This window comes from Suricata suricatta, chromosome 4 (assembly GCF_006229205.1).
Source record: "Suricata suricatta isolate VVHF042 chromosome 4, meerkat_22Aug2017_6uvM2_HiC, whole genome shotgun sequence".
NCBI lineage: Eukaryota > Metazoa > Chordata > Mammalia > Carnivora > Herpestidae > Suricata > Suricata suricatta.
Window position 1 is genome coordinate 49,025,194 of NC_043703.1, and position 27,595 is coordinate 49,052,788.

The 27,595-nt window shown below is 37.1% G+C and overlaps 1 long non-coding RNA gene across 2 annotated transcripts in view; it reads right to left on the minus strand.

Moving 5' to 3' along the window:
- Positions 1-27,595, minus strand: part of LOC115290514 — a 483,865-nt gene that overhangs the window by 379,616 nt on the left and 76,654 nt on the right. The gene's annotated exons all lie outside the window — the stretch shown is intronic.

The following is a 27,595-nucleotide window of genomic DNA, read 5'->3' on the forward strand; positions in this document are numbered from 1 at the left end:
CTGAGTTATGACACATAGGCACCCAGAAATGTTTTGCCTTTCATTTTAAGGGGTATGGGGACTCTCTCTAACCATATATCATTCAAATGTAGAAGTAAGCTATTTTTTTTTCTATCCTGGAGAAGTTAAATTGAAACTGTCTCTAACTATTCAAGCCGCATTCAATTCTCTTTTTCTGCTTATTCATGTGTAAAAGAAGGAAAATTAAAAACAACAGCACATACCTGCTATGCATTTCTACCTTTCAGTCTTAGTAGGAGTATGGTTAACGTTTCTTCTCTTTTTGTTTAAATGAAGATTATAACTTCGGAAAATAGAAAATATGCTAAGTAATTCTATCTATCCATCTGTCTAAATATTAAATCAAAGATTCCAGAAAAAAGCTTTAATTAAATAACAGGAATGAGGAAGACTGTTTTGAGACAGGAGAATATTTAGGAATAGTGTAAAATATTACAGAGTTCAATAGATATAATATAGAAATAGCATCCTGGAAGGATTTCCAAATAATTCTTAAACACAATGAAATGGCAACAATGTTTCTGGCCTTGGTAACTGAATACCATTGAGTAATAATCAGAGCTAATATTGGTGAGTCATTTATAAACAAAATTACTCCCTAAAATCATTACTCATTTTTAAAAAATTAATTTCAAAGCAACTCTAGGAAGCAAGTACTATTTCCATTTTTCAAATGAGGAAATTCTGTCACTCAGAGACTCAGCAACCTTTCCATGTGTTATAACTAATGTAAGGTAGAGACACAAATGAACTTAAAAGTCTCACTTGAGGAAATAAAAAATGCCCTACAGGTAATTAGCTCTTCTTGTTGAAATGAAATATTATGTAAAATGCAGTAGATGCTAGAAAAGAATCAGATTCCAAAGAACCAGCAGGAAAGCAGCTCTCTGGTCACGTTTACTGTAAATATCCTTGATTCTCCCATCCCATTTCTGCAGCTATGGTTCTGAGTTCTGCTCAAGTGACCCACAAATTCTAGCCTGCCAGATGCTGGGTAGAGCTCATGCTAATGCAATCCAACAGCACCACAGTATTCGTTAACTGTCTATGCAGAGTCAGTCTCCCCACAATCCCACCGCTGTGTCCAGGATTTGCTTTGTAAAATTGCCCACCTCATATTCTCAGCTGTGTAACACTTAGGTGACAGTGGCCCAGTTCTCAGTCACAGACTGGTTCAGAAATGTGATACATGTGATACAATCCTGGCTAATTGGAATAAGAAAGCTATGTGTTGGAGGGTTCTAAGAAGAAAAGTTGCTGGAAAAAAATAACTTTTCATTTGATAGCTTATTTCATGGATGTAACAAAGTGGGAATGTAGCAACTACGGGTGCTACCATGAGGAAGGTCATTTGAGAATCCAGATGCTGGAAGAGCCAAGACAAGTACAAGAAAATACATACAAGTGGAGTATGTAAAACTTTGCAAAGACTGGATCAGGGCTTGCCTGAAGCCAGCTCTAACTCTGTATTATTCAGTTATGCAAGTCATTAAAATGAGCTTTTTTTAATGTTTATTTATTTATTTTTGAGAGACAGAAAGAGGCAGCATGAGCAGGGGAGGGGCAGAGAGAGAGACACACACACAGAATCTGAAGCAGGCTCCAGGCTCTGAGCTAGCTGTGAGCACAGAGCCAGATGCAGGGCTCAAACCGATGAACCGCGAGATCATGACCTGAGCCAAAGCCGAACGCTTAACCAACTGAGCCACCCTGGTGCTTTTTTTTTTTTTTTTAAATGTTAAAGTGAGCTTTTAAATTTAATTTTTTTTTTAATTTTTTTATTTATTATTGAGACAGAAACAGAGCATGAACAGGGGAGGGTCAGAGAGGTAGACAAGAATCTGAAGTAGGCTCCAGGCTCTGAGCTATCAGCACAGAGCGCAATGAGAGGCTCAAACCCATGACCCACGAGATTGTGACCTGAGCCAAATTCAGCCACTCAACTGACTGAGCCACCCAGGCACCCCTAAAGTGAGCTTTTAAATTTAAACTACATCCTATATGATCCAGTCTCATCAAACAGGATTCAAACAGGATTTCTTAACCTCAGCCTTGTTGACAATAGCCTAGATCTTTGCTGACTGTCCAGTGCACTGCAGGATATTTAGTAGAATTCCTGGCCTCCATCCACTAAATGACCATAGAACTCCTCCAGTCATGACAATTAACAATGTCTTCAATCATTGTCAAGTGTTCCCTACAGAGTAAAATCATTTTTTGTTGGTAATTACTAATACAGAGTATTAGTAGACATTTTGAGTATGTTCCTACCAACCATTTCTTCTCTTTATCTGTCCTGATTTTCATTCATGCATCCACACATTCCTTGCATTGATGACTAAACTATACCATGCAATCCTATTCGTTAGCTATAGATTTTTTGAAGGCTGGACAGTAATACAATTGGGGCTGATGAATTTCAGGAAAGACTTGTATTTATATCTAGAGGAAAAATGCTTCCTCTGTTTTCTGACAATAGGTAATTCTATTAGATTTGTAGATCTAGCTGTGGGAAAATAACCAGTGGCCATGTGGAAAAGATAGCCCTCAGACTAAAGGCACACATCAGAATAGGACAAAAAAAACCCCACAAATTTTTGACAAATCTATTATGTGACCAACTCAGAAGCCTCCCTGCTTCATGAGTGAATGTTCCCTTAAGACACTTGCTTGAATTCTGTAATTACTTGCATTCTATATGCCCTGATTCAAAGATTTTGCTTTGTCTTGGCATGTAAAAAAAAAAGTTCCAGACAAATAAACAGTTCAGTCAGTGCAGTCTGATAGAACTGCCTCCAGTAATGGAGATGTCCTCTATCTGTGTGGTCCAGTACAGTAGTCACAGCTACCCGTGGCCATCGAGCACCTGAAAATTGGCTAGTATGACTGAGGAACTGAATTATTTTATTGTTATTAAGGCAAGTACATGAAACTAGAGATCTACCCTCATAACAAAATCTTAATTGTACTGTACAATATTGTTAACTATAGGCACAAAGATGTACAGAAGAACGCTAGACCCTGATGGTTTTATATAACTGAAACTTAATGCCTACATGGCAACTTTCTGTCCCCTCCTCTGCCCCACAACCACCATTGTATGTGTTTGACTATTTTACATACTTCATAAAAGTTGATTTAATTACTATTTTATTTAAATTAATTCAAGCAGCCATATATTAACAGTGATACTACTGGACAGCATAGGTCTAGAATAAAGTGTTTTAAATGCTTGTGTAATCAGGGCTTTACTGAGCAAGAAGCCACAGCCCATGGGGTTGGTTAGGAAAGATGGGGCTCTTAACAAAACCAACAAATCAACAAGTATAAGACTTGAAATTGCATTGTGGGATGGAAAAGATAAAGAAATGTCAACTCTCAGGATTCCAGAGAGTGCCAAAGCCGGCCTTGCTCTGAAGACTAACAAAAGTAGATACAGAATTTTAACCTGCACAGATCTAAAGAAAAATCTACACCATCTTCTATGTAGCAAAGCCGTGAGCACCTGGACTGGAAGGTGTTGAGTCAGGGGCCCACTAAGGCCCAGTCACCTATGGCCAGGGAGGAAGGATAGCATAATTGTGTTCATGAAAATACTTGTCTACAATATCCTTAGTGGGCATTTGGCATTAATAAAAATAAATATTCTTGTCTTTTAATTCGGATTTCCTCAGCCATAGAAGATGTGTGTTGTTATCCTTTCTCTGCTAGTGAATAAATTGAGAAAAAAGCTCTTAAGCAAGTGATATTTCTCCTGAGTCAAGACATCCTTTTGAAACTTCACTAAGTTACCAAGAATTCTTCCTCACATATTGTTAAAACTCCCCTACCTTCACTTTTAGCCCCTTTCCAGCTCCTTAGGAAACAATTCTAGAAATACATCAATTTCAAAATGCCATAGTGTTACTTTATTTAAATTTGTGGTCTCTGTGGGACATGCACCCTGAGAGAGACACAGCTTGTATCTGTGCAGGTACCAAATCACTCTGTCTTTATTCCAAAAATCTGAGACATGCTCCAGAAATTCACAAGCAATAGGTTGTCTGTGCGTCTTCTGAGTAGACGTGTGGTGATGCACTTGGATTGCAAAATAGTTCACAACTGTGGAGTAGAGACTTTCTACTATCGAGCTCTCCAAGTCGGAGCGGTTTCAAAAAGTTAAAAACCAAAGGGATCGGTGGGTGAGTCCTGCTCTGCGTGTTTCCTGCTGTGTGAAAGAGCCTCGGTACCATGGGGGTTTGCCAGCCTGTCTCAACAGCAAACCCAGTGGGAAAGAAGCCGGCTGGGGTCGCGGAGAACTGCGGACAGTTGGGCACGCTAGCAACTGCATGAGTCCGTACTTTCACAAAACAGAGTTGCCGAACCAGAGGCATCAGCAGCCTGTAAGCTCCACAAACCAGCCTTGAGCTGCTTTGCCCTGGTACTTTTCTGCCCATGGCGTAACTTATGTAAAACCTGAATACTCAAAAATCTGCAGTTTTTGAAAAAATGGAGTGGTAGCATTTCTAGGTTCATAATATGTACTGTTCCCTCTTTGGGGAAAGAGGAAGAAGTAAACTTAAGTTGGCTACAAACCGAAATTCTAATTTGCCACATCTTTGGTGCCTTACTAAGCAGGTACTATGATAATCTTTAACTAAGTGGCCCTAAGGAATATTATTATCTCTGCTGAGAAAATATACTGTACTTTACCCAGCATTGCCAGAACATTTGGCAAGATCGTAAGCAAATATTTAGGTTAGGAAGACATCTGCCAAGGTAAAGGTGTTTCAGGGAAAAGGGCATTGGAAACTTCTGTCTGGAATATAATACTTTGCCAAATCCAAGTATCAGAAGGGAGAATAGAATATATCCAAAAAATGATGGCTGGTTGGGGAGGATGAGGGGAAGGATTAAAGAAGTGGGAAACCGTGTCTGCTTGGGCACCCAAATGTAAGTAAAAATTTTTTAAATCAACCTACTTAAAATTACCCATTTTAACTAAATATCAATATATAAAATGAATGAATTTAATTAATAGAGAAAGACAAAAAAGAATGGGAGTTTCCTGGAGAGGAAAATTCCAAGCTTGAGCTAAGTATTCTTTCCAGACTATTCTCTTTGGAAGTATTTCCTGCCAAAAGTATGCTCCCAGGCTCACCTCAGGTGATGCATTAACATTCTGAAAGCTTTTACCTAAACCAATAAATGAAACTCGCTGATTAGCTATAAGCCCTGTGGACTCCTTAACTTTACCCATTAATTAACAAAGGGACAAGTGACAAAAGACAGAGAAGTACAGGGCAAGAAATCCTGCCATTTCAATGAAGTCTTATGAGGACAACAACAAAAATGAAAATGAATGATTTATAGCCACTTTTTTTGGGGCAAGATGTTGAAGTAGCTAGACTTTGGATGTAAATAACAAACTAGCTGATCACTGATTTGGATATGTATAGGCTTGCGCGTATATGTGAGTGGATAGTTTTTCACACACAGACATTCAGAATGCCTACTGATAAGTATAAATATTTATGACACATTTGTAAATTCTGTTTACGGAAATGTTGCTATGGTTAGTTTAACTTCAAAAATTGTGATGCTGGGAATTTTAGCAGATTACAAATATATTTATTTTCTAACACAAACCCAGCACACATCTCCTAATAAGATGAAAGGCCACCATAATGATTTCCCTTTCCACTCACAAATTAGACTGATGGCTGGATTTTATCCACATGATATGTGGCAATGAAATATTTATCAATTTAACCAGAAGTATCAGACACAGGTAAGTTTTTCTTTATAAATAACTGATCCACTTGGATGGAAAATGTCACATTTTTGAAACACAAAAGCACCTGGCTATGGGGATAAAGCGAGGGTTGGTTGCAGAAGTTCTAGATGAATTTCAAAGTCACAAATCAGCTCCTGACAAGAGAAGCATTGGAGTTTCACAGTATAAATATGCAGAGGTTATACTTGAGTCTAGAGAAGATGCAGAAAGCAACGCTATCTAAACCTAATAGGATTTTAATATAAACCATATGTTTTGCCCCCTGTACCTCTCTACAGAATCACCAAATTTAAAAGAGGAAGTTCCATCTACACTAACCTACCTCATCATTCTCTTCTCTAGGTGACAAATGATATTTCTTTAGAATTGTTAAGCTGACTTACCTAGTTATCAGAAATTAAAATTAGATATGCTAACTTCTGGCTTTAATATAAAACTATATAGCTATCAAAATCTACATATTAGGAATGTCTGAGTGAATATTCAGTGACTATTGTATCCAAATACAAAAATAATTATTGAAAATAAATATTAATTCAGTAAATTTTCATTTTAAAAGGTGAATAAATCAAGACATTATGATAGTATGATAGGTATGATAGTATCATCAGATATAACTTTTAAAAATAGAGACTTTTCAAACAGTTAATGAGCAATCCCCAAAATGGTTTATTTACTCTACACACTCATGCTTATTATGCTAAGTGATTTAGGAGCTATCACAGAACCGAAAGAGGTCTGTATTTAAGGATTTCCTAATGGAAGACTAAGTTATATGATATATATGGGAAATTAACCTGTAAAAACAAAGTTGTTAAGAAAGGAGTAAACATGAATGAGGTGGGGTATGATAGGATGTTTATGAAAGATATATAACTGGAGCCTGCCTGGAAACACGGGGCTTTTTGGAAGTGTGTAAGTGTTTTGATGGTGGGATATCCAAAATTTGGAATAGTTGGAAAGAGATTAACATCTGAGCATTAATCTTAAAGATACAAATCTAGAAATTACAAAGAGACTGAATTATTTTTGCCAGACCAAAATGTGTTTGGGTTTATCAGTATATTTAAAGAAAGGATGCGTTTTCTTCAGCAAAGATATGGGTTGCTAAGGAACCCTAAAAAAGGGAATATCAGGGGAACATGACAGGGGCCTTGCCTCCCAGGGAGGCAGCTAAGGTATTCAGTGGCTGTGAAATACAGGATCCATTCAGCCTCCTTTGGTCTGATCCCTGATCTCTACACAAGCTTTCAGTTCACAGTCTCTTTCCTTCCAAGAGAATGTGATCAATATTAAAACAATGGATAGTACAAAGGTTATTGCCTTTGAAGACAGCCTCCCTGCTTCATGCCTTGCCTCTGCCACTTATTATCTGTACAACCTGTGTAAGTTAATTGAACTCTCCGTGACTCAATTTTCCTATCTATAAAATAGGCCAATAACAGTGGATAGTTCGTAGAGTTTGGGGGAGAATTACACAGATGTAACACAGTGGAATGATGGACATATAGTAAGTGTTCAAAAATGTAATTTATTATAATAATTTATATAATCCCATGAAGTGGTTCCCAGGATAAATAGAGGATCTCTTCTTAAGGTAGCTTACGCAGATTCCAGCTACATATATGACATACAATAATTGCCATGAAATCCCACATTTCTAGTCTGTATACAACAGCTCCTATTGCCAATAAGTAGGCATTTTGTTGTTGTTTCTGCTCCATATGTGTTTTGTTAATAAGACTGCAATTCCTGGAGACTGCTCATCCTACAACTTGAATGAGAGTCTAGCAAGAAGGCCATTATACGAGAGGTTGCATCCTGTCAGATTTCTTCTAAATTAACATGTTTCAAAGTTTAATTCTGTGAAGTACTGGTCTCATGGCATGCTACAGAAACAGAGTAACTTTGTCTAAAAAGGCTGAGAAATGCTGCATACTATCTAGCCTTCTGAGTTTCATAGAAATCCCGTTCCCTGTTCTTACCCACTAGATCAGGGGCAGCTCTTTATTCATTCTTTTCTACAAGGATATTACTTCAAAAACTGGGTTTATCACTTATTGGCTTATTTTCTCAGTAATGTCAGTGATGAAATATATGCTAGATCAAAACTTGAGAAAATAAAGGCAGTAGGCTTTTTCTTGATAGTGTCTTAATTCAGAACTTTTTATTTTTTACTACTATGGCCTCCCATTCTGTAGTAGTCATTCCGTTTCTATTTTAACCTTTCACCTAATTTATGTTCCATGCTACCATAAAGGATAACCTTCTAAACACACACACACACATGCAGATGTGTGTATATAGTCATCTCTATTTAAAATTACTTAAGGGAGAGTAAATATGTTCTAACTTCCATGCTGTAATGAACTCAATGTGTCCCCTCAAATTCACATGTGGAGGCCTCAGCCCCCAGTGTGGCTATATTCAGAGATGAGGCTTCTAAAAAGTAACTAAGGTTAACAGAACTTCTAAGTGTGGGGCTCTGATTCACTAGGATTAATGTCCTCATAAGAAGAAACACCAAAAATTTCATGCCCTCTGTGCATATGCACTGAGCAAAGGCCATGTAAGGACATAGCAAGAGAGCAGCTCTCTATTAGCCAGGAAGAGAGCTCTCAGCAGAAACCAAATTGGCTGGAATCTTGATCTTAGAACTTGTAGGCTCAATAACTACTAAAAAAGAAGAAAATAAAAGAAAAGACGAGAAGATAAAAGAAAAGAGAAAAAGAAACAAACTCTCTTGTGTAAGCCACTCAGTCTATGATATTATTATGGCAGAGCTGACTCAGACACATACCATAGAGGTTGCTTATATGTGGCTAGCTGGTGCTATAAGCTCATGGGGCCATAATACAATTATTTATGAACTTCAGAGGGAGAACGGCACTATGTGGGCTATGTGACTGGATTATTGCTTAGGCTGTATGTTTGAAGTGACTTAGCACGTATCTATGGACCTTCTTGGTTTGGTCCCAATGTACCATGGACCAGCAAACAGAACATCCTAGGGGGAAAATGTTATAATGAGTGGATCAGTTTCACTTTAAAATCATAATCCCAAGTCCAGGAGCACTCACTACTATCTGGTAACCTTCTAGAATTCTCCCAATGGCCTTTCAACCTGAGCATTCTCTTCCCCTCTTAAGCTTCCGAGTACCCTCCTCCATCTCACTTCCCTTTCTCAAAGCCAAAGACCTCACTGCATTATATCATCCTGTAACTGTATCCGTCTTTTTTTCCAGTCACAGATGAGACAATATCCCTTTTCCCAAAAAAGTTCAGAGCTTCCACAGGAAGCTTTAGAAGTTTAATTTCTTAGAGGATAGCATTTGGATACTTTATATTAAATGAACCACACAAACTGAAAATTTTATGAAAAGAGACTGTAAGAGCTGAATACAGGATTTGATAGTAACAGCCCTATAGGATAAAAATTCAATAATTTTCCTAAATGAAAGAGAATATGTTGATGAATTGTATGATGAAACAAAGCAATGAAATTAAAGAGAATTTCAAAAAACTATAAACAGAAAATAAAAATACATGACCAATCAGAAATGATATATAGGGACCTTAGAAAGGCCAGAACGAAGTTAGTTGATATAGCCAAAGTGCTGAAAGAAAAAATATCAACCAAAAATATTGTTACCAGCAAAACTATTTCTCAAAAATGAGGGAGAAATTAAGATTTTCTCAGAAAAACAAAAGCAGAGGATGTTCATTTTCACTAGACCTCTTCTACAACAAATGCTAAAGGGATTTCTTCAAATTAAAATGAAGTAAAGATAGATGACAACATGAAGCCATACTAAAATATAAAGTTCTCAGTTGGGGCACCTGTGTGGCCTAGTCTGTTAAGTGTCTGACTTGGGCTCAGGTCATGTGCTCACAGTTTGTGAACTTGAACCCCATGTTGGGGTCTCTGTTGTCAGCCCACTTTAGATCCTTTGTCCTCCTCTCTCTCTGCCCTCTCTCACTTGTGTATGCACTTGCTTTCTCAAAATATAAACTTAAAAAAATATTAAGATTCTCCAGTAAAGGTAAATACATGAGTAAATAGTCTAGCCTGTATGATTGCAATATTAGTACATAAAATTTAAGTGACAAAAACATAATTAAAAAACTATAAATATATGTTAAGGGGCATATAACATATAAAGATGTAATCTGTGACATCAGTAAAATAAAGTATATTGGGGAGACTATAAAGGAGTTGAAGTTTGGTATGCAACTGAAGTGTCATATTAATATAGAATGTTATAACTAAGATTTTTTTATATAATTGCAGTGGTAACCATAAAGAAAGTATCTACACAATACACACAAAATAAAAGAATTTAAAGTATATCACTATGAAATTCAATGAAACACTAAGGAAGGGAGGTGAAATGAGGGGAAAAAAAGAGCAACAAAAAAACTATAAAAACAAAAAACAATAAACTGGTCACAGGAGTTCTTCCCTACAGTAATGACTTTAAATGTGAATGGAGTAGGGGCACCTGGGTGGCTCAGTCAGTTAAGCATCTGACTGAGGCTCAGGTCATGATTTGGGGTTTCATGGGACCGAGCCCTGAATCAGGCTCTCTGCTGACAGCTCAGAGATTGGAGCCTGCTTCAGATTCTGTGTTGCTGCTTTCTCTGCCCCTCACCTGCTCTCTTCCCTCCCCCCAAATAAACATAAATAAATAAGTAATAAACTACCAATCAAAAAATACAGATTGCTTCAATGCATTTAAAATAAAAAAACAGGGTATGCCTAGGTGTCTCACTTGGTTAAGCATCTGGCTCTTGATTTCAGCTCATGTCATGATCTCATGGTTCATGATATGGAGCTCCATGTAAGGCTCTGGGCTGACAGTGTAGAACCTGCCTTAAATTCTCTCCTTCTCTTTTTCACCTCTTCCTTAACTCATGCTCATGCACATGCACACACTTTCTCTCAAAATAAACATAAACAAACAAATAAACAGGATCCAACTATATGTTGTCTACAAGAGACTCACTTTATGTCTAAGGACTTACACAGGCAGAGATTGAAAGGACAGAAAATGATATTCCATGCAAATGGTAAACAAAAGACAGCAGAACTGACTATACTTTTATCAACTAAGCTTTAAATAAAACAGTTACAAAAGATATAAAAACATTACATAATGATAAAAAGTCCTATTTACCAAGAAGAAATAACAATTCTATTTATGCACAGACCTCAGAGTTCCTAAATGTATGATACAAATATTGACAGAACCAAGGGGAGGATGCTGCCATGCATCATGGTCAATACTAGATAAAGCAATGAGGGAGAATATCAATAATGAAACAGAGGGCTTGAACAATATAATAAACACATCAGACCTAACAGATATTAAAAAAGAACACTGAACCCAACAACAGCAGAATATACACTCTTCTCAAACGTACATGAAGCACTCTTCCGAACAGACCATATGTTAGACTACACAAGTCTTAAGTAAGTAAAGATTTAGTTTTATCCCACTGTGATCAGAAAATATACTTTGTAGGATTTCAATCAATAACACAGAGAAAACTGAAAAATCCACAATTATGTATAAATTAAACAACACACTCTTCAGCAACTAATGGGTTAAAGAAGAAATCATAAGTATAGCATCAGATCCAAATAAAAAGTCTTATATCAATTGAAGATTAACTACATGCTCAGATCTTTTATGATAGTCTATCACTGAAGAATGTGCATGCCTCTCCTTTACTTCTATTCTTCCTTTTTTAACAAGTTAAAAGTTTATTAAATCTCATATTTTTATACCACAAATACAACCTATAGGACACAGAGTGTGTATGTGTGTATGTATGTATATATATATATATATATATATATATATATGCAATTACAGACAGTGCCATAGTGCTAATGGTTTTAAGTAAACTATTAAATAAACAAAAAATACAATACTTCATAACAAAACTGAAAGTATAATATACCAAAACTTATGGAATTCAGCCAAGGCAGTACTAAAAGGGAAGTTTATAGCTGTACATGTGTACACTGAAAAAGAAAAAAATATTCCAAAGCAACCTAACTTCACACCTCAACAAACTAGAGTAAAAAAAAAAAAACCCTAAACCCAAAGTTGGCAGAATGAAGGAAATAATAAATATTAGAGCAAAAATAAATTAAACAGAGAACAGAAAAACAATAGAAACAAATCAATGAGGGCGTTTTACTTAAATGAACTCAGAAATAAAAGAGGAGACATTAAGAGCAATGCCACAGGAATTAAAAGGATTGTAAGAGAATGCTATGAGTAATCATCTGTCATCAAGTTGGATAACCTAGAAGTGGCTAATTCCTAGAAAAATACAGCATACTAAGATTGAATTATGAAGAAACAGAAAATCTGAGCAGACTAATAAGTAAAAAGATTAACTTTATAATTTAAAAAATCCCTCCAGTAAAAATCCTTCCAGTGGTCTTTACTGGACCACTCTTCCAAACATTTAAAGAATTAAGACTAAACTTCCTGACACCTTTGCAAATATTTGGAGAGAAAGAACACTTTCGTCCCCACTTACCATGGTACCAAAGCCAGACAAAAATAACAGAATAAAAGTACAAACCAATACCCCTGATTCCATGCAAGACCTCAACTGAATACTAGCAAATAAAATTCAACAGTACATTAAAATGATTATGCACCACTACCAAGTGAAATTTACTCCTGGATTTTAAAGATAGTTCAATATAGGAAAGCCCATCAATGTAATGCACTATACTAACAAAATAAGGGACAAAAACCAAATGATCATCATAATTGATAGAAAAAAATAATCTCACAAGATTAAACATTCATATAGGATATAAAACTACAAACTAGGAATAAAGTAACAAATATAACATAATAAAGGTCATTTCTGATAAGCTCACAGCTAAAAAATCAATGGTAAAAATACTGAAAGTTTTCCCTCTAAGATTAGGAACAAAGCAAGAATGCCATCCTTGCCACTTTTATTCAATATAGAATGAGAAGTCCCAGCCAGAGAAATTAGTCAAGATATAAAGGCATCAAAATGAGAAAGAAAAAAGAAATCTCTGTTCACAGATAACATCATCTTATAATGTAGAGAACTGTAAAGATACCACACACACACACACACGTTAGATTAAACAAATTTATCAAAGCTGCATGACGTAAAATCAACACACACAAATCAGTGTGTTTCTATATACTAATAATGAACATCCAAAAAGGAAACTGAGAAAAAATTCCACTTAAAATAGCATAAAGAAAAACAAAATACTTAGGAATAAACATAACCAAGGAGGTGAAAGATTTGTACACTAAAAATTACAAAACTGAAAGAAAATGAACAAATAAATGGAAATATATCTAGTGCTCATAAATTAGAAAACTTAATAATGTTAAGATATTCTTACTAACCAAAATAAATTCAGTGCAATCACTATCAAAATCCCAATGACACTTTTTGCAGAAATAGACAAATTCATCCTTAAATTCATATGGAATCCCAAGGGACCCCAAATAGGGAAACAATCTTGAAGAAGAATGAAGTTGGAAGATTCACACTTTATAATTCCAAAACATAACACAAAACTAAAGTAATAAAAATAATGTGGTACTGGCAAATTCTCACACCATCCCTCCCCTATTATGTCCTCTGCTTTCTCAACTTAATGTCTGCGACCCTGAAATCATATGGACTGGTTGGCATTGATAGGAATCTTTGCTGTAAAGTCAAATCTTTTTTCAACAGAGAAATCTTAGTGTGTTTTTTCTCTTGAAACTATTTTTAATCATCTGGCTCACTCTTTTAAGTCCAAAAACCATAGCTTTGCCAATGCCAGATATCTGACCTCCCCTACGTCTCCCCGTCTCTGCCTGACTCCACCCAATTCTTGCCTGACTTTCTCTGTTGTAACACATTGGCAAAAAGCAACCAATAATGGCCAATATATCCTTAAACTTTTTTTTTCCCCAATGGCTTCCTAGAGCTATATGCGTGGAGGTATGCAGTCTACCTTCCATGTTACTCATGGGAGAGTTTCACCAAGTGTTTTACAGCTATATAACACAAACCATCAAATTCTCAGTCTCTTACATTAGTCTCTTGTCCATGTCACCTGTCTCCTAATTGCTAACCCAGTCCCATGTATTAAGCAGAACTTTACTTCAATGTACCATTTACATATTAGGTAATGCAATCCTACCTGCTACAACAAATAAACTTCAAATCTCAGTGGCTAAATTCAGTAGAAGTTTATACCTTATGTTATATGTTAAATTTAAGGGAAGGGGTACTATCAACTCCACGCAATCACTAAGAAATCTAGGCTTCTTAGGAGCACTATGGACAATAGCCAAAGTACAGAAAGAGCCCAAATGTCCATTGACAGACGAATGGATAAAGAAGATGTGGTGTATATACATATATATGTATATGCACACAATGGAGTATTACACAGTAATCAAAAAGAATGAAATATTGCCATTCTTAACTACATGGATGGAACTAGAGGGTATTATGCTAAGTAAAATTATTCATTTGGGAAAAGACAAATATCATATGACTTCACTCATATGTAGAATTTAAGATACAAAACAGATGAACATAAGGGAAAGGAAGCAAAAATAATATAAAAACATGGAGGGGGACAAAACATAAGAGACTCTTAAATATAGGAAACAAACAGAGGGTTGCTGGAGGGATTTGGGAGGGGGGGATGGGCTAAATGGGTAAGGGGCATGAAGGAATCTACTCCTGAAAGAATTTTTGCACCACAAGCTAACTAACTTGGATGTAAATTTTAAAATAAATAAGTTATTAATAATAATAAAAGAAATCTAGGCTTATTGTATCTAGTAGTTCTACACATTCCCCACTCAACTTGCAACTGGGAAGGAAGTGGTTAGCTATGCATATTTTGTTATGGACCAGACCTAGTATGGGTATAGGTTACTTTCACTCTCAAGCCATAGCCATATTAACTGCAAAGGATGCTGAGAACTGTAGTCTAGCTGAGCATCCAGAAGAAAAGGCAGTTTGGGAAACAATCAACAGTCTCCTCTATAACAGATGGATGAGTGAAATAGGCCCCTAAGCTGATGCTGATTCCTATCTTTATTTTTGCTTTCCCATGATTCTTTTTTAAGTTTATTTATTTTTGAGAGGGAGAGAGAGGGAGGGGGGGGAGGGAGAGAGAGAGAGAGAGACGGAAAGACAAGGAGGGAGAGGAAAAGGGAGAGAGAATGAGAGGGAGAGGGGCAGAGAGAGAGAGAGACAGAAAGAATCCCAAGCAGGCTCTGCACTGTTACTGCAGAGCCAGATGTGAAGTTCAAACCCACCAACTACAAGATCAGGACCTGAACTGAAATCAAGAGTTAGATGCTTAACTGACTGAGCCACCCAGGCGCCCCTCCCATAATTCTTTTTCAATACAACAGCAGACAGTTTTTTCCACACAGTTCTTTAAAAATCCCACAATAATGCCTCATTTTATTTGTAGTTAAGGCAAAGTCATTACAATGGCCTATCATGCCTAACATGTTCTGGCCTCAGAACATCTCTAGCTTCATCTCCACCAATCTTCTCTCAGTTTGCACCTGCCACAGAAAACTCCTAATTGTTCTTAAATGTTCTCACATAGGACAGGTATGGCCTGCCTTTGAGGTCTTTGTACAGTCCTCAAAAACTCTTCTTCTAAACATTTGCATGACTAATTAATTTTTCTCAAATGTCATCCTCTCAATGAGATCTGTGTCTGACTCCCAATAATTCCTGAATTCCAGCATCCAGTATACCTGCGATGGCAATTATTAGCACGGCATACCATACAGTTCCAGCTCTCCCACTACAAAGCAATTGGCAAGACTGTACCTTCTGGCTGATGCCCTTATGCTTGGATGGGACCCTATGACTGTTCTTGTCAATAACCTTAGGATGGAAGTGAGATGTGGTCCTTCTGGGCCAGAGTAATTAACCACCTGGCCAAGATTCTGAGCTTTCTTTTCTTCTGGCAAGCCAATGGCATGATTTAAACCACAGTGCTTCTAGCCTTTCTAACCTATAAACTGCTTGTTTGTTAAATTTACCGTGGCACTCTGTCCTCCATGGCAAGAATAGGAGTTTAAGGGGCAGGGATCACTATGTGTCTTATTACAAAATCCAAAGTTCTCAGAAATAGTATCTGTTATATATTAGGTGTTCACTAAATATCAAATTGATGAATGAATAAAAGAGAGTCCCCAAATTATATTCTACTTAATGAAGAAATCAAGAGAAAGAAAGGATACAGAATGGGCAAGAAAAGACCCCAAGAGATGATTGCAGACAATGAAAAGGTAAAGCATAAAAAGTCAGTCTAAGTACTGAATTATCTCACACATAGACTATATGAGTATATACAGACATATTTTATAAAGAAAATCAGAAATACATCCAAATATTTAAAAAATGTTTATTTTTAGGTGTACAATTTGTATTTTCTTTACTTCTTTAATTTTACTAATTTCTAATTATTAATACATAGCACTATATAAACCTAAGGAGTTGAAGCTTAAGAATGTATAGGTATAGAGTATCCTCTAGTTTTAGTTAGATACCTACATACAATATTTCTCAGTTCCTGTTATAGTCTGACTTAACCATGTGCCTAAATTTGAGCCAATGGGATATGAAATAGAAGCAATGGAACTCTAGATCATGTCCTTAAAGAAGCTTATCTAGGAATCTCTATATCCTTCATTTCTCAAGTTTATTTTGAGAGAGAGACCATGCATGGGAGGGGCAGAGAGAGTAGGAGAGAGAGAGAGAATCCCAAGCAGGCTCTGCACTGTCAGCATAGAGCCCCATGTGGGGGGGGGGGGGTCAAAACCACAAACCATGAAATCATGACATGAGCCAATATCAAGAGTCAGATGCTCAACTGACTGAGCCACCCAGGCACCCCTCTGCAAATCCTTCCTAACCCCAGGGGGTGAAGTGTCAAGCACTGTGGTGATTGGTTGACAGTGACAGAGCTGTCCTGCCATCACTTATCAAGTACCTTTTGGGTCATAATACAAGAGAGAAATCAATTTCTACCTATTGTACTCACTATATTTTATAGTCTATTATAGCAACTTAGCTGTTATTCTAAATACTACTAAATTCAAGGAGGGGACTGAAGGCTGGTTTATATTATGTTTTTTGTTTAACCTAAAGGCATAAAGATATTTCCCCATTTCTTTCTCATCATATGTGACTATTTAAAAAAAAACTATCATAATATGACTCTCCCTTTTCTGAAGAATATTATTGTTAAAAATAAAGAAAATCACAAAATTTTTCAAAACCTTGCATTATTATGCAGATGCAATAGTTTAATATTTGTAAATATTTGCATAAATGTATATGCATCTTTATTGTGACAAATCTTCAACAGTTAACATAAAAATGCCTAGGCAAAATTTGCTATGTAGAGAAATATGACACAAATCTTATTCATACTAGTTCTTTCCATCAACACCCAATAAAAAACTAATGAACATCTTTATAGATAAAAACACAACACTTCTTTCCTCACAAAAGGGTAAGTTTTCAGGCAACAGTGTTAGTTTTATCTAAGATACATCCTTTGTTATACTTTAGTATAGCATGGGAAAATGCATAAGGGGAATGTTCTATAAAAGCATAGCAAATCCATACTTTGTATGATTATATTTGTAAATCTTTATTTTAGATCAATTTGGTGCAAGTTATTTTCATTGAATGGGACAAGATATGATTAAATTGGTTTTGTTCTATAAATGTATTGCTTGGTTTATTTCCTGAACTCTGTCTATGATTTGCATTCTGCGGTCTCTGCTGTTCACTGACACCTACCATAATATAATCATATCCCTCTAGTTTTGTTCTATTTCTTTTCTTACCTCCTCTTAATTACCCCTTTTGTACCCCTTGTCTATGGTCTCTGTGTCTCTAATACATGGAGGTACTCATTTCACAACCCCCAAGGCTTGTCAGGTTAAAGATTAATGAGCAGACTATACTCAGAGGCTTTGGAAAGGTTAAGCATAATTACAAATGAGTATTTTATGCAATGCTGGAGATGTGCAAGCTGTTTCTTTAAAAAGGGCAAGAAAAAAGGTAATGAAACATGGGATTCATGTCAACTATTGTATCTCAAAAAAAAAAGTCTTGTTAAAATGAGAAATTAACATACTAAAAGGGATGGTTAAATTCTACCCTTTGTTTTATTCACGATTAAGACGCATGAGCACGTGCACGCACACACGCACACCCATGTGGTACAAATTAGGTACAATTACAGGCCTGTGCCATCACTGACTTTTAATTTTACTTTTTCTTCATTGTGAAAAATTACTTTTTCATATTTAGAGGAAAAGAAAAAGTTATGGTTTGAAATAAATACAGTAGCTAAGCATTGCTACTGGAAAAATTAAATAGCATTCAGAGAGGGAATACATAGTTTCCACTTGAAATTTTATAGCTCACCATGAAAAGAGCTACTTTCCACAGGAAAAAAAAACTTAAACCTTCTTTAGAGGTTCAGTTACACAATTATTGTAAAATATAAGCTGAACATCTGGCCATCTTAGCACCACAGGGGCGGCAGTAGGATTATAGTAATTGAAAGAAATCCAGTCAGTGTTTTACTAATTATAAAGTGTTGCCAGGGTTAAAACATTCATGTTTAAAAGTCAGAAATCTGTTGACCTAATTGGAGATGGTTTTCCCCCAAAATGCTTCAGAACAAGGGAGTATGTTGGACTTAACTTTGTTCAAAAGGGAGGGAGGGAAAGAGGGAGGGAGAGAGAATGAATATTGATCTCTGAATGTTGAGTTGAAGTGAGAGAATTTTGAGAGGTTTTCTCGGTAACAGAGATTAGATGTTACTAGCGTTAATTCATTTCCTTTCAGAGTGTTAGTCAAACCCCTACTAAGGGCAGCCCCTGTGCTTTTCTACCATAATTCTTCACTTACAGCACTCAGGGACTTCACACCTGTGCTCTCTCATACTTGAATCAAGGTTTTTCTCCATCAAAAAAGATTCCATTAACATATTTAAAAAGGGGCAAAAACCACTCTATTAACTCCATTACCTCTTTATCTACCACCCCGTTTTACTCATTTTCTTTCTAGCACAATTCCTCAGAATCCAGTCTCTGATTCCTTGCTTCTCCATCTATTTTACATTCTCTCCAATCAGGCTTTCAAAGTCACTCCAATGAACTGAAATGACCATTGTCAAGGTATTCAATGATCTCTCCAAATCCACCATCCGATCCCTGCCCTCCTCTTCCATGGCCCATCAGCATTGGCATATATAATTCTTTCTTTCTTGATACATTTCCTTCACCTGGCATGCAAGACATTTGCAAGTAACCTCTCCAGTTGTGCCACATCATTCTCCTTTCTAGCTCCTAATCTTTGGAGTTCTTGCTGTTTTTTAAGGAATGGCCCAGCATAGTCCCTGAAGAGTTTCTCTCCTCTATCAAAACTCTCTCCTTCAGTGAGCTAATATAGTCTCATGCCTGGACTGATGACTGTTAGGCAAAAATTTTTACTCTTGACCAATCATCCATGTCTCCTTCACATCACTCAGACCCCCTCACAATTAGGTGAGTCTATTAGGTTAGCCATCATCAAAAGGGACTGTCTAGCTCTTCTAGGCAAAGCATCTAAAAGTTGGTCTGAGACCTTCCCACACGCGATGATGGTGATGGTGATACCTGGTGACAGTGAAGGCCTCGTATTCGAACAGTGGAGTCCTGAGATGCAAGTGACTTTAATGTCTGAATCCAGTGCTTGGAAATGAGCTGCTCTGAGAAGAGTGTTTGGATAACAGACCTTGCTTGAAGAAGAAATAAATTTTTTTTTTCTTTAAGCACAGGATCAGCAAGTTTTTTTTGTGTTCAAAATGACAGATGATAAATATTTTAAGCTTATAGCCTTACCGTCTGTGTTGCAACTACTTGATTCTACCATTACAGAGAAAAAGCAGCCATATACAAACTGTAAATAAATAGGTGTGGCTGTGGTCCCAATAAAATCACACTTACCAAAAAGGGTGGTGGCTAAGTTTGGCCTATGGGCCATTGTTTGATGAGTTCTGCTTTAAGTCAGTGATATATGGGGATTCCAATGTTATAGTATACAGCCTGGTCTATACTTATTAATACAACTTTCAGATCAATGTGATCATTCCAGGCCTTCACGGACACACATGATTGCTATGGGCTCCTAACTGCTATCTTCCACTTTAATTTTTTAACTCATTTTTTTTTTACCCTCAAAGGTGTTATATTATCAAAACGGAAGCTAGAACATGCCACTGTTTTGCTCAAAGTTTTTCAAAAGTTTTCTATTTAGCAAATGTCTAAAATTCTTAATAGCCAGGAAATAGGGTAACCATTCATTCTGGTTTGCTAGGGCAGTACTAGTACTAATCATTAGGTTCATCTCCTTTCACTTTCAAAAGTGTGATGGGTTCAACATAAATTTATAAGGGAGGGTTGCACCTTGGTGGCTCAGTCAGTTAAGCATTCAACTCCTGATTTCAGCGGAGGTCATGATCTCATGGTTCATAGGATTGAGTCCCACATTAGGCACCATGCTGACAGTGCAGATCCTGCTTAGGATTCTCTCTCCCTCTCTGCCTCTCCAACCTATGCACTTGTGCTCACTCTCTCTCTCTCTCTCTCTCTCTCTCTCTCTGTCTCTCAAAAAACAAAACAAAACAAAAAAACACTTTTAATGAGGATTTAGCCCTGTAACACCTGAATGACCGCATTTACTACTATTTTCTAATCTTTCATACTATGTCTGCCATATTGGCCTCCTGGCTATTTCTTGAACATATAAGACACCACTCAATTTTAGGACATTTTATATAGACTATTCTCATTGTTTTGTATGTTCTTCCCCAGAAATACACTTAGATTCCTCATTATCTTTACATCTTTCCGCAAATGACACTTTCTAAATGTGGCCTTAACTTTGTTTTAAATTGTACACCATCCACTAATCCACTTTCTGTCCTCCTCCCTGAAGTACTGTTCACCATAACACTTACAACCATCTATGACATATAAGACCGATATGCTGTCCTTACTTAATTCATTTACTGAGAATCTTTTCACACCAGAATATACCCTCAATGAAGACACAACTTTCCTCCTCAAACCTACTGCATACATAGATGTCCTACAAATATCATTTTAATGAATAATATCTATAATGAAAGTTAACTAAATTTTTAAAAAGGGGTTCTTTCTCTTCAACTTCAGTTGCATTTAACTGACTGGGATGATCTAAGTCTTAGCCTCAATCTCCTAGAACAGAGAATCAGGGAAGTATAAGCAGCAATGCTTCATATGGAAGGTTTAAATCTTAATAATGAGGAAAGAATCAAGTGAATGAGAATATGATGAGAAGCAATGTATGGTGATGCTCTACAATGTTCTCCATTGCTTTGCAAAGAGCTGCTGAAAGATCCAGAAGACCATTTCATAGGTAATTTTGCTCAGGCACATGGAACATCTCCTGAAAGACCAAATGGAGAAATCTTACCTTGGCTCAAATCTATTAGAGGGGGAAAGAAAAGCAAATTAATCTACTCTGCTCACTCATATCTCATGTTTCCTATTGGTCAACATTAGCTGCTTGGGGATTTAACACCCCTGAACTTCCTGGTTGCATTATTTGGTTTTCCTCCAACTGCTTAAAAAGTCAGATCTTAAATCCTCTGGTGTGGTGTTTTATTTAAGTTTGTTAGTATTTCAAGGAGCCAAAGACACAAGTCTGGCTGGCCTCAGGCAGAGAAACCGTGTAGGTGCAGAGAGGGTTAGGTCAGGGTAGCTGCTGAGGGGAAGCAAGAGGTTGAGTGTCCAGGAGTCAGGGAAGTCAGAGGAAATTTGAACGGGTATCTAGGAAGTGTTTTTTATAGCCCACTTTTTGAAAAATGGACACATTCATATTTCATGGCCACAATTACTACATACATTTCTCTTTTTCAGGAAAACACATGTATTGATTTTGTTTTCTTCCTTTTAATTAGCAATATAATGCTAACTTGTGGATAGATTAGGTAGCTGCTTAGAATGAATGATCAGCTTCGAATAACAAATTATTAAAGACCTGCTAAAAGTATAGAAGAAAGTGCTGTGTGCTTAGAATCTAATCCGTGAAGAAATCCCACAACACTTGAAAACTGATTTCCACAAGCTGCCCTAACAATGGCTAAATTGTGAATTATGAGTGTGGTCAGGTGGATAGTAAATAACTGATTTCTATTACCAGCAACTCCGAGGATACACAATCGCCAATGACAATGATTTGCCCTCCCAGAGAAAGTTCAGATTCTGTCTTTATAACCATAGTAGTGGAACTGAAGATGGGCAATGAGTAATACTGACTTTTTCAGAGCTAAATGTAGCTTAAAATAAAAGAGAACAAATTCCTTCCTTAGTCTTTGGAAAGCATACTATATAAGTTGTTTTCAGGGGCATGCATGCTAGATTTATCCCCGTAAAGTAAAACAGAATCTGCTTTTGCATTTCAAATTATCGTGTGGAGCTACCATTAACTTCCTCACTTCAGACACAACTATGGACACCAAGCTGACCTAAGAAGAAATGACCAGGTAGCTAGATGGTTAAATATGCAAGTTTCCCTCAAACATGTTAAGTCCCAACAGTAATGCTCCAACTTTTGAAATCGACGCCTATTCAGTAAACAAGATGTTCCCTAACACCCCTACTTCTGAATTTAAAACAATATTTTAGGGGTGTGTGAAAGATTGTTCTCCATGTCTCTAAGTCATGAGTCAGGGCTGATCACTCTCTTGAAACGGGAAGAGACCCTAAACTTAAACCTGCAAATATATTTCATGAGATTGCTACTCAAGCTAGTTTTTCAGTATCTTTGGGCATCAAAAACAATTTTACACAGTCTAGCTCTATTTTGGATAGTCTAATTTCAAAGTTCATACTTTGGATGTTATGATTTCAAAGTTAAATATCAAATTAGGAAATATTTTTTTTATTTTTTTAAGATGAATCCATTTAGAAACAAAAATTAGAACTTCTTCCTTAACCTTTATTTAATTGTTTTTTTCATGTCCTTAAGAAATTATATCATGACTATGATGTCTTTGTTATTTTATTTAGTAGTAATTTAATACTATTCATTAGTTATTACATTTATTTTGTGGCTATTAAAGTAATACTTTGATAAAGAGTAATAAGTAAACTTTTATCCACCTTATGTACAAATCAGAATGCATTTATCAAGATATTCTTACTGAGGACATTTCAACACAAATGGTATCTACAAAACTAACTATATTGGAGAAGTAAGTTAAATGAATGGTTCTTTAATTTTTTTTAACTTTTTTTTTTTTTTTTTTTGAAGAAAGAGAGCTTGAGCAGGGGAGGGGCAGGGATAGATGGTGACACAGAATCCAAAACAGATTCCAGGCTCCAAGCTGTCAGCACAGAGCCTGATGTGGGGCTTGTACCCCCAGACTGAAATCATGACCTGAGCCAAAGTCAGACATCTAACTGACTGAGCCACCCAGGGGAGCTCCAAGAAATGAATGGTTCTAACACCTTGCATAGTTACTGTCCCTTAATCAAAATTTCTTTTTCCTGTGAGTTTTGCTGGGTTTTTCTAGGTTCATTTCCAATAATGAAAAAGTCTTTCAATTTAACAGCTTTAGAGAAAGAATAATATTTTGTCCATTAAAAGGAAGGCATTTTCCTCTTAATAGAGAATAGACTAATGTCTAAAACAGGAATTTGACAAAGTTGAACTGAAAATAAAGGACAGGTCTGCACAATAAAATAAAATAAAATAAAAAAGCCTGACAAGGTGGGGCATGACCACGAGTCCAGCTTGGTTATATGTATACCTTGGAAGATCACATTCAAGCTACAGGAGAGCATAAAAGGGTACATGTAACCTTTTACTACCCATTTACATATTTTACATATGTGATCTTACATGGCCTTCCCAACAACCTGATCAATATTGTTTCCTTTCAATATCACACAAAGAAACTAAGATTCAGAAGGTTGGGGAACTCCCCCAAATCACACACATCAAGAGTTCTCAAAGTTCTAAGCACAGTAGAATCACTTGGGGAACTGTTTAAAATCCAAGTACCATAGTTTCATCACGTAAGCTTCCACTTAAGTGTTTAGTCTGACATTCTCATCATCTCTGCACTGTTTACTATGAGTGTGAGAAATACTGACTTGATAACAAGTACCAGAGCCAGGATTCAAGAACTAAATCTCAACCTAAACCAGTATCGCACAGGAAACAATATTGGTCTGGTGGTACTAAACGGTGTCCTTTCTTTTCAGCTCATTTGAACATTAACATGGACATGACATTAATGAACTTTGGACACGGGAATGTCTCTTGCCTTGAAATGAAAGATGAAGTCTTCTCTGAGGTCCAGCACTTATTTTAAGACTTTGTTCTACAGATATTAAGCATACTGATTGCTTTGCTCTACACTTAAATTTAGCTAGTTCCAAAGTTTCATCTGATAACAATATTAGAAATAAATGGAAAATATGGCTAATGTGTTGTTCAGAGAAGTAGGAACTACCACTGATGTGATTGTCTGTGCCCAGGAGGCTTCTAGGAACTGAAGCTTTGAAGTTTTATGATGTTACCTAGTCCCTCATTGCACATATTGAATTCAGCAGCACATAGATTTAGAAGCATGACTGATCTTCAACACTAATGAGTGGACTCATGGTGGTCAAGTAAATTCAATCAGAGTTTTCAAATAAGAAAGGAGATATGACTTTTTCAAAACATTAAAGCACTTAACCTCATGATCTCAATGCTGTTCAAGCTGATTTGCAAATTTAGGTATAGTTTTGCTTGGCAAAGGTAAATCAACAAAGGAAATAAGAATAGGTTCATACCACATTTCTATACTTTTTGTACTAAGCTAGAAGAGAAATATCCTAAATTCTTTTTATTAAGAGGCATTAATTTGTGTTGATCTTCCTTTAAGTCAAAGACCTCATGATTATAAAATTTGGACTTGCACTTGTTTCCTATTTCAATAAGCATTTATTGGACACATTTATAAGATTTTCTACTAGGGACGCCTGGGTGGCTAAGTCAGTTAAGCATCCGGCTTCAGCTCAGGTCATGATCTCATGGTTCATGGGTTCAAGCCCTGCATCGGGCTCTGTGCTGACAGCTCAGAGCCTGGAGCCTGCTTTAGATTCTGTATCTCCCTCTCTCTCTGACCCTCCCCTGCTCGTGCTGTCTATTTCTGTCTCTCAAAAAGAAATTTTAAAAAAAACATTAAAAAAATTAAAGATTTTCTATTAGATATTTTGGGTCTTTCAAAGATGAACAAGAAAATAAACCCTTTCTGCAGAATGTTTATAATTCACTGCCTTAAGTCAATTTAGGGAAAAGCAGTAGTAAAACAATAACCAGAACAACAAATTGTAAACACTATCTCACAATGCCTATAACATGGATTAAGACAATTGATACATCCATTTCACCATCGGAGATCAGAGCTGGGGACTAGTCAACATATTTGGCAGGGAAAGATCAGAGACAATGAAGGAACAGAGGCAGACCAAGGAGCAAGCATGGAGACCAAGACCTTAAAAAACAGACAAGAACAGCTGGAGACAGAAGAAAGGGCAGGAACAAAGGGAAATGGTGGGCAAGGAATTAATATGCAAATTCAAAAAGTAGAAAAGAATAATATGCATAAAGAAAAGCAGATTTATCCTAAAATGTTAATGCATGAGAAACTGATGTTTGAAAAAGCTGTACTGACAAATCCCTACACAAAAGAAAGCTAAAATATATGCCAATTGCTTCAGGAGTTGATCATTTGATGAAGAAATCATTTACTATTTATTCTTGTGAACTGGTCTGCTTTCACAATGGAGTAAAACCACTGGGAAGAGCGACTATCAGGAGACGGGATTCTCATTCCACCCGGTCAATAGCCATTGGATGTGCTTATGTCAAAACTCCTTTGAGTCTTAGTTTCTTCCTCTGTGCACTTGTGCCAGGCAAAGGACAAGCTAGGGGAGAGCTGGGTGAGCAGAGATTTCAGGTCCAAAAATTCTGTGACATGATAACATAAGCACCCAGCAAAGACAGAACAGAGACAGAAAATACAGACCACTCTAAGGGACACAGAGAAAAATTGTATTGTGTGAAACTTCACGGAGGAAGCAGGATTTAAACCAGTGTTATACAGGACTCTTAACAGTTTGTAGTGAAGGGCGGGGGGACTCAAAGGGAAGGACATGAGGAGAAACGAAGAGACAACATGTGTTTAGGTAACAGAATGCTTCAATCTGGCTTAAGAAGAGAGAAGTGGTAAGGAAGGGAAAGAAAAATGTTAGTCAAGATCCACAGGGTAAGCAGGAGATGCAGACCTCCAGCTGAGGGCTATTTATGTTTTCATACCTGTGACTCAAGGTGGAATCCCACACAGGTGACACCAATGTCACCTCTTTGATTCCAGACTTGTGGCTCCCACAGCCTGTCAGTCAAGGCTCATTCCCACCAGCCTCTCTAAATCTATCTCAACACGAGCAGCTGCTACCAGCGGCTACCAACACAAAAATATGAGCAGGAAACTTGGACTCTATTTTCTACTCATTCTTCTGAGATATTAAGCTGGTAGCTGAGGTCAAATGAAACCAGAGGTGTATCATTGGACTGACAACCTGAGGAGTGGAAGGAAGGGAGGGAGGGAGGGAGGGAGGGAGGGAGGAAGGAAGGAAGGAAGGGAGGAAGGGAGGAAGGGAGGAAGGAAGGAAGGAAGGAAGGAAGAGATGAGACCCACTACAGAGACCCTTGCCATCTACAAGGTGGGATAAGGGAAGGGAAGGCCACCAGGGAAACGGTGCAGGATTGGCAGTGCCATTTAGGGAAAGGAGAAGACAGTTTAAAAAGGAGATGTGAGGAATGATGTGATTGGGGCTTAATTCAATGATGTGATTGAATTAAGACATGGGCAGGGCAGGTCTGATGGGACTGGACTTTGTGGTATGTGAAAGGGTCAAATGGACTAGAAAATGAACAAATGTGTTTTAGATACACGCAAAAATATAATCAAAGGTGGAAATTAGCTACCATGTGTAGAAAAGGTAAGCCGGGACATTCTGAGAACACTGTCCCTAATGGGGAAGAGAAGGATGCAAGGTTGTCTAACAAGGTGGTGCTGATTACGGGATGTCTCAGTCTCTTCCTAATATCCCAGGGCCTGACTGCCTTCCCTTCTAATCATCATATTAAGAGCAGCCAGAGAAGCAGGAGGTGCTGTTTAAACAATGTGAAAAATCAGGGAGACACAAAACTGTCGGCCTAAGTCAGAAGGACAGGATAGATGCACACAGGGGGAAGGCTCATGCACAATTCCCTAGCCTTTCGGCAAGAATCTGTACTTGATAACGTGCACTGCCCGCTCACTTATGCTTCAGTAAGATACTCTGCACACTGGGCCAATAAAGCAGGCAGCATGTGGGACACAGGGCCATTTTTCTGAGGGGTAGTGTTTGGCTCCTGGTTTTATGTTTAGTCCTCATAACGTAAAGCCATCCTGTGACCCTCTCCAACCACTAGGAAATCAGAGTCTGCTATCCCTGCCCCTGGAGACAAAGTCAGGATGTTCAGAAACCTGGGTTCTTTCATTCTCAACTTTTCAGAAAGGAAAGGAGAGGCTCATTGTATCGACATGAGCATTCCCTATCAAAAAGCGGTCAGAGATGGAAGGTGGGGAAG